The following is a 7,863-nucleotide window of genomic DNA, read 5'->3' on the forward strand; positions in this document are numbered from 1 at the left end:
GTAGTACACTTTGGGTTTAGAACTACATTTAGCCTATTGGTTTATTTATAGACTATAGACTTTATAGACTTATTTATAGACTTCCACACGTTTGATGATTTCAGATTCACTGGTTAACTGAAAATCGTTTCACCGTTTTCGGACACATGAGCGTCATCCCTGGGGAGCCGTCTCGTTGTCACCAGGACCGTGAACGCGCCTTTACCTGCTTCCGAGATGCAGGGCGCGCGCGTAAATATGCTCAAACGCACACACGGATTTCATTTATGGATCCGTATCGAAACGGGAAGAAATCAGTTGACAATGCTGTCTTGATATCAGGCTAAAGCTTCACTCAACCAATTCGCAACGTTTGAATCGGTGCATCGACAGATTCTTGGTCATTTTAAATCGATTCAGCTCGAAAGCCAAGAGGGATCTTTGGCAGTAAGGAGAACTGTTTTGTCAGTGGACCGATGAGCCACACATGAACCAAAGTGAGTAAAGTTATGTCATTGGTATAATTTATAGCCTCATATTCCGGGCAAGCTAATGTGTATTCAGTTTAGATAAAGTTAGAGAAGAAGACCGTGCATACACATTACATACATGTTTACTAACTTTAGTACTCTGTGTCCCGGATATATGCACACAGAACGCATATAACATTAGTATTCTGGGTTATATTACAATATAAGGTATCATTTGGATAAGTATATTTCAAAATCGTTTGGGTTAGTAGGCCTAGTTGAAGAGGAGGTTTTGGGTACGTCTAGTGTTGGCTTGAGACCAATGGGGGGGTCGGTGAGAACACAGGGTTGTCCAGTCAGAGTTCCAAGTTGAAAGGCTTTATTGTCTAAAGGGAAATAATAATAATAATAATAATAATAATAATAATAATAATAATGATAATAATAAATGATCAGTTTTTTATAGCGCTTTTGTAAATACTCAAAGACGCTTTACAAATAAGAAAGGAATACATACAGACAGTACAGACAATCACCAAAAGGGAAAAAATAAACAACACCACAACAATAGGCAACACATTAAGAGAGTGGGAGAGAGTGGAAGATGGCTTTCCCTCCCTCCCCAGGCCGGCTCAGCCTGTTACCTGGCCCTTCTCAGCAGGTGAGTCATCAGACACACCCTTTCTTATTAATCGTTTGAGTCCCGACAAGATTCTCTTAAATACATTAACACCTAGGGGTTTTCCAGAAAGGATTGGAATGAAGACGAGAAGGCGTAAACACTTTCCAGTTAACCTTACCAAAGTTAGAAAGTTACTATTTATTCCATGGGTGTATTCTTTGTTACCGGGATTTTGCAATTTGTCACTCGCTGTCTGGACAGGCTCTCCAAAATGTCCCTGTGGTGTATTTGTTATTTTTAATGCATACTTGATTCTGAAGATGATGTGAAATCCCCCCCCCCCTCCCCCCTTCTGGGCCACCCCTACTACATTCGTTTGGACAGCCACTGTCGAATTCCAGAGGGGCAAAGGCAGTAACATATAACCATAAGTGAACCACTTGTGAAAGGAGGCCTGTGATGGGTAGCTGCTCTCATAGACTAATGAGAGGAGGCCTGTGATTGGTGGCTGCTCTCATAGACTAATGAGAGGAGGCCTGTGATTGGTGGCTGCTCTCATAGACTAATGAGAGGAGGCCTGTGATTGGTGGCTGCTCTCATAGACTGATGAGAGGAGGCCTGTGATTGGTGGCTGCGCTCATCGAATGAAGAGACGAGGCCTGTGATTGGAGGCTGCTCTCATAGAATGATGAGAGGAGCTTCGAGCTTCGAATCAAATCTTGTGTATTTGGAGGTTGGGTCGTCTATTGCATGCATGCAATTCTTACGTGCTACACGGTTGTGGCTTGAGCATGGTCCGTTGCCGAAACATTTTTGCTGTAGAAGCCTTCCTAATGGGGTTCATTGAAGCAAGAGAATAATGGTTTTGAAGAGGGGCTAATTGATGGTAAAGAATGAGGCCAAGAATATACATCTGCTTCAAACAGCCCACACGGCCCGTGGTGTAGTCTATTTTATTGTAGTGGGTATACTGTGATGATTCCCTCCCAGCCTCGTACAAACCCGTCCCACCGGTACGTGAGCGTGTGTGGCGCTTATGGGGTGTCGCACCACACTCACCAACGCAGGGGTCTACAACCCGCTGATTTAAGAGTATAACGATTATCAACAATCATGGAAAGCTGAGTAGGTTTATCAGTTTTAATAACATTATGAACAAATAGAACACAAAAATGACAAGTTGTCCTTTGTATATCTATAGTAGCAATAGCACATGCTAAACAAGGACAAAATCTACTCAAAATAATTTAATGTTTACAACCATGGCTAACCAGTGCATGAGAAGGAGATGACAGGAGACTAATGTTTCACTCTTTCAACTGCTCTAATTTTAGCTCTTACTGTTGTTATCTAACATACCATACCGTAATTGAATTGTGTGAAATTACTGCACCTTAGAAATGACCATGAATTAGCTATACTCTCATTTGCATAGTAATTAACATTATGAAGTTCAATTGTGTATACCAACTGCATGTTGGCTGACATTTACCTAACTTTGTTTCCCTCCACTCTAACCAAGGATGCCTGTTTTTAAATTCCCTAGCCTGACACCCAGTCTGAAAGGCTGGCCAGGGGTTCTCATCTAAAAGTAACCAGGAGATATACAGTGGGATTAAAACATTGTCTTCTGTTGACTACTTAATAATATGGGAGGACTGGACTGGACTCACGCACGCACGCACGCACGCACGCACGCACGCACGCACGCACGCACGCACACACACGTGAGAGGCAGGGGCTCGGCCCGCCCACTAACATGCAGAGATGCAGGGGCAGCTTTGCGCTTCGTAACAGAGACTGGGCAGAGCGCGAGCGCGCAGGGGGAAGTTTATGAATGGTGAATGTAGGAGATAACTTCCCCTGCTAAAAGTATTTTATTGCAGTTATACCCAACCGGTATTTGCGAAAAATAAACACAGAAGTGAAAGATCTGTCACAAGACGATTGATACGTATCCGTGCACATTTTTAAGTGGGTGCACGCAAATCCTGGTGCATTCCTAGTGGGTATACGGCGTATACCTACGTATCACGTCAACTACGTCTGCGTCAAACATCCCACACGGGTCTCTAAGGCTGTGACTGCATCAATGGTTTTATGTGGGAATCTGTGTGGGGTCCGCCTAAAGTCATGAATTCAGTTGACATCTGGTGACGTGAACCTCCTCGACTCTTCTCTCAAACATAGAAGGGGCGTGAGGGGGCTATGATTGTAGGCCGCTTCAATGTTTTTTTACAAATGGACTGAACACCTGGGCTACCCTGACGTCAGGAGATAGCCGCCGAGTGCTGCACTGGGAATGTGGACCGTCACTCAGTGCTCACTCAATTACAGTCTTTACAGATATACAGATGTATTATGTAGAGACACTACGTGTAGCTATATAAAGACATCTAGATATTTACAGACCTTTAGTTAGCTCTTGTTAAACCTAGTTCTAGTTAGATATCTAAAGAAAAACTCAGAGAGTGGAGTCCCTAAGGTACTTAAAGTGGACATATTATGATTATTATCCCTCAATCAAGGGAATTAATCATTGAGTCCATCACTAATATTCACAAGAATTAAAGCAACATCAATGAAATGCCAGAGTCTCAGGCTCCCTTCAACCATTTAATAAATATTAAAAACTACAATTTATAAGAGCAAGTAAAGTTGCATATTATGAACTAGGTGGCAACATATTTTATAAATTGAATATACCAATATTTCACAAAATGTTTCCATTTTCTCCACTACAAATACAAGTATGGAGCCTATGTGTTGTAGGATATATCATAACTCGTATAGCCTTAGTTCTAAACATGGAATATTTATTATTATTTTTTATCTTTACCTTTTCTGGCAAATAATACAAGGCCCGGTACCAACGGGTCCTCGGACCGGAGCTGGAGCTAAGGTAAAAGGGAAATATTAATTTCTCCTGATAATGATAATATGAGACATAGACATAGATAATGATAGACTGTGTATGAGATCTAGACATGGATAATGATAGAGTGTGTATGAGATCTAGAAATATAAAATGATATTGTGTGTATGTATATCAGGGAGGAGAAGGATTGGAAGTCTCCGAGAAGTTAAGGTACAGCTTGCTTAATGTCATGTTTTCTTAAGATTATTGGCGAATGGCGATATAATCTAACTGCAGTAATTTATTTTAAAGTACTCCTAAAATACTCCCATAGTTACCGATTGTGTGTGTGTGTGTGTGTGTGTGTGTGTGTGTGTGTGTGTGTGTGTGTGTGTGTGTGTGTGTGTGTGTGTGTGTGTGTGTGTGTGTGTGTGTGTGTGTGTGTGTGTGTGTGAGTACAGGTAGAACAGTAACTCTTTTGTTAGTTAATGATTGAATAACGACAGCTCTTACTCAAGATCCAGGTCTGTGTCCTGGTTTGATCTGAGCTGTTCCTGACAGCGTGGATACGTTTCAAAAGATCTCCTTACTATGCTTGTTTGTCTTCGCTAAAGTGATTTCCTGTCTGGTAGTCAAATACAATCCACAGAAACAATATGGAGGTGTGTTTGTGTCCAGGCCTCCAGTCTACTATGGATGAGGAGAGAGAGGAGGGGGGTCCTACCTCAAAGACCACTCTGTCTGGGGAACATGGCCGCCGGAGCAAAGCTAAGAGGTAAGAAGAGGATATCTCTGTCTGTGACTGTTGACCATCTCAGAGCTCAGCAGTGATACATCATGACTCCGTCATTAGTCTGAGTAACAGCTGTTTGTGTGTTGTGTTGAAGCCCAGAGCAGCAGGAGAGAGCAGACTTCCCTGGACCCAGCTGTGTCTCCATGAAGAGTGACCACTCTATGGAACTTCCTTTCAACTTTAAAGATGGAAATCAGTCTATTGAGAAGATGTGAGGATTCATCAGAGATTATAAAAATAGACCATCTATCAAACCTCCATAAATCCAAGTTCTTGTTTTTCTAGAAGAGTCCAGCAGGAGAGAGCAGACTCCCCTGGACCCAGCTGTGTCTCCATGAAGAGTGACCGGTCCATGGGTCATCCTCTTAACTTTAAAGATGGACGCCCCTCCAGAGAGGAGAGGTAGGAGTTTCTAACAGACGATGAAAACAGACCAGTTAAATGTTATCAGACTCCACCGATACTGATGCTTACAAGTTAGGAAAAATATTCTCTCTCTCTCTCTCTCTCTCTCTCTCTCTCTCTCTCTCTCTCTCTCTCTCTCTCTCTCTCTCTCTCTCTCTCTCTCTCTCTCTCTCTCTCTCTCTCTCTTCCCCCCCCCCTCTCGTGTTTGTTTACTGTGTGTGTGCGTGTGTTCTCTCCCCAGACAACTCCACCAGAGGTCAAAGGTTACCAGTGCTCAGACTGTACAGCAGCATCAAACAGAGCTGATCAAGGTGTGTAAATGTCCAACATGACATTTGACTTAAGCTCTACATCAGGGGTCGGCAGCTACGTTTCCTTAGTTGCCGTAAACAGCAAACGCGATTCTGATTATTGCATTAAAAAAGAAAAATACGTTATTTCATAATGTAGCCGAGCAGGGACATCCTGTTGGTATTTGAATGACTTTATTTGCTGATCTCGTCCCCCAATAACTTTTAGTCCTAACCCCAAATATGCAGATAAAGGGAAAAAGTTGTGCAGTTGTCAGCATGGTTCTACAACGGAGTCTGCCGGGTAAAAGTGTCCGTAGAAAGGGTCTCATTGTATTCAAAGTAAAGCCAATCCTCCTTTCCTGTCGGCATATTTGGCAGTGTATATGCCGTCTTATGCACGCCTTTTCCGAGTTAAATTGCCTGCTTGAGCTAGCACCCCAATTGACCCTCCCGGACCCTACACACATTGGCGGTTTATTGAGTTTCATTCTGATGTAAATGCGACGGTTCCGGGGGGGGGGGGGGGCTTGGGTAAAGGTGTTGCTGCACTGTCTCCACAGAGACAACGCAGCGATATCATCATGAGCAGTTCTAACTGGAGAGAAAGTGCAATCCGCGAGTTGCTGATCATGTGAGAGAAGGTGATGCAGTCGTATTAAACAAAGACAGTGTTTTTACGAGGGAGACGCCGAGGAACTGTCGTTACGTGGCTTTTGTCGGGAAAATAAAGAATATGTTGGCGATTTTGCACATTTTGTAAATAGTTAATCGCGTTTGTAGCCTACACTCTTGAACTCATTCTTGCATGCGGGTGTCTCCATTCATAAAAGAATAAAAACATTCGGGAATAGGCAAATTATTCTAAAGAGCTCTAGACTCGCCTTCTCCAGTGAACCAAGAAAGCCTGCGCTGTGACTTACGGGGGATTTTACCCCCTCGGTTTTACACAGGAAACTTGAGATAAGACGGTGAAATTGCCGGGCGTGCCAAGCCTCGACCAAACCAGCTTGGCAGTGTAGAAAGGCCTTATAAAAAAGCAGCCAACCATTCTTAAAACACTTTACACAACACAACACAACACACACACCAACACACACACACACACGCACCACGGCGGGTGCTGATTGACTGCGCGCACACACAACCACACGCACATATACACACACCAAGGCGGGTGCTGACTGACTGTGCACACACACAAACCTCCGTTCCTATCCTATTCACCGTTATGGTACGGCCACACCAACCGCGTTGCTCGCGTTAGGGGCGTTGAAAATCGTCATTTTTGCATAGGGAACCATTGGTCTAGGCGCGGTACACGCGTTGAAGCGTTGAAGCGTTGCGTTGGGGGCGTTAGGCGCGGCAGTTGCACGTAATTACGCATGTAAACGCAGTAACGCGCCCAACGCACCAACGCCCGGAGTTCAGAAAATTGAACTTTCAACGCTCCAACGCGTGACGCTTAGCCGCGGTGGCCAATCAGCGTGGAGCTTGACCCGACGTCACTGGCAGAGAGTAGTGAGCTTGCACAGAAGCATACGGCCGACATCTTTCTTCATTCTGGGTGGAAATAGTAACGTAGTTACGCCATTAAATGCGTTTATGGAAACATTTTTAGCGAGAAATGTGCATTTTACTTTCATAATGCTCGCTCAGTGAATGTGAAGGATGTTTGGTTTGATAGTTATGACGAAGAGGGAACGCTCCGTTCACTTGCATGGACATGGACTCATCTAGCTGCGTTGCCGCGTTGACGCGTTGGAAGCGTTGAACCACCACACACTGGTCAAGCGTCAGGTTAGGCGCGTTACTCGCGTTGTCCAACGCGAGTAACGCGGTTGGTGTGGCCGCACCATTAGAAGAGCGGTAGGCGAAGTAGCCTCATCAGAGACTCTACTTGCGTTAAACAGCAAAGTCTCAGAGCTTGGCGTCTTAAATCTTTTGTGAACTTTTGTCAACAGCTCTTGCCTTCCTCTGCGTGCAGTATCACACAAAAATAAGTGATGTCGGGTCGCCATGGTTGTTGTATAGGTTATAGGCCTATAGAGGGGAGTTCTGTTTCATTAATAGTGCATAGTTTCCAAAAACTCCCGCTCAGCCCCTCGCCGCTTACGCATGACCGTGACGAGTGTGTCTCTAACCTTCCGGGATTAGTAGCCTAGCAGGCTTTGATACATTTAAATTCAAAAACGGTTGTGAAAGAAAAAAAAGTTCACTGCATCCGGCCCTTTACATTTAAGTTGAAAGATATAGATATTTGATATTCTTAAAAAAAATAAAATAATAATAATTAATTTAACTCCAGAATAGTCTGGGGGGCGAGATATTATGTCTTGCGGGCCAATTATGGCGCGCGGGCCGCCACTTGCCGACCCCTGCTCTACATGAACATTAGAAAGCATCTCTTGTGGTGCTAAAAGTCTCCAGGCGTTGCTCTTTAGACC

The 7,863-nt window shown here is 44.0% G+C and overlaps 1 long non-coding RNA gene across 1 annotated transcript; it reads left to right on the plus strand.

Moving 5' to 3' along the window:
* Window positions 1-246: 246 nt before the first annotated feature.
* Window positions 247-4,645, plus strand: LOC115544950 (uncharacterized). Its single transcript, XR_003977041.1, has 3 exons — window positions 247-476; window positions 1,076-1,110; window positions 4,607-4,645. It is a non-coding gene; the product is annotated as an uncharacterized LOC115544950 (long non-coding RNA).
* Window positions 4,646-7,863: the final 3,218 nt, after the last annotated feature.

This window comes from Gadus morhua, chromosome 6, assembly GCF_902167405.1.
Source record: "Gadus morhua chromosome 6, gadMor3.0, whole genome shotgun sequence".
NCBI classification, from domain to species: Eukaryota; Metazoa; Chordata; class Actinopteri; order Gadiformes; family Gadidae; genus Gadus; species Gadus morhua.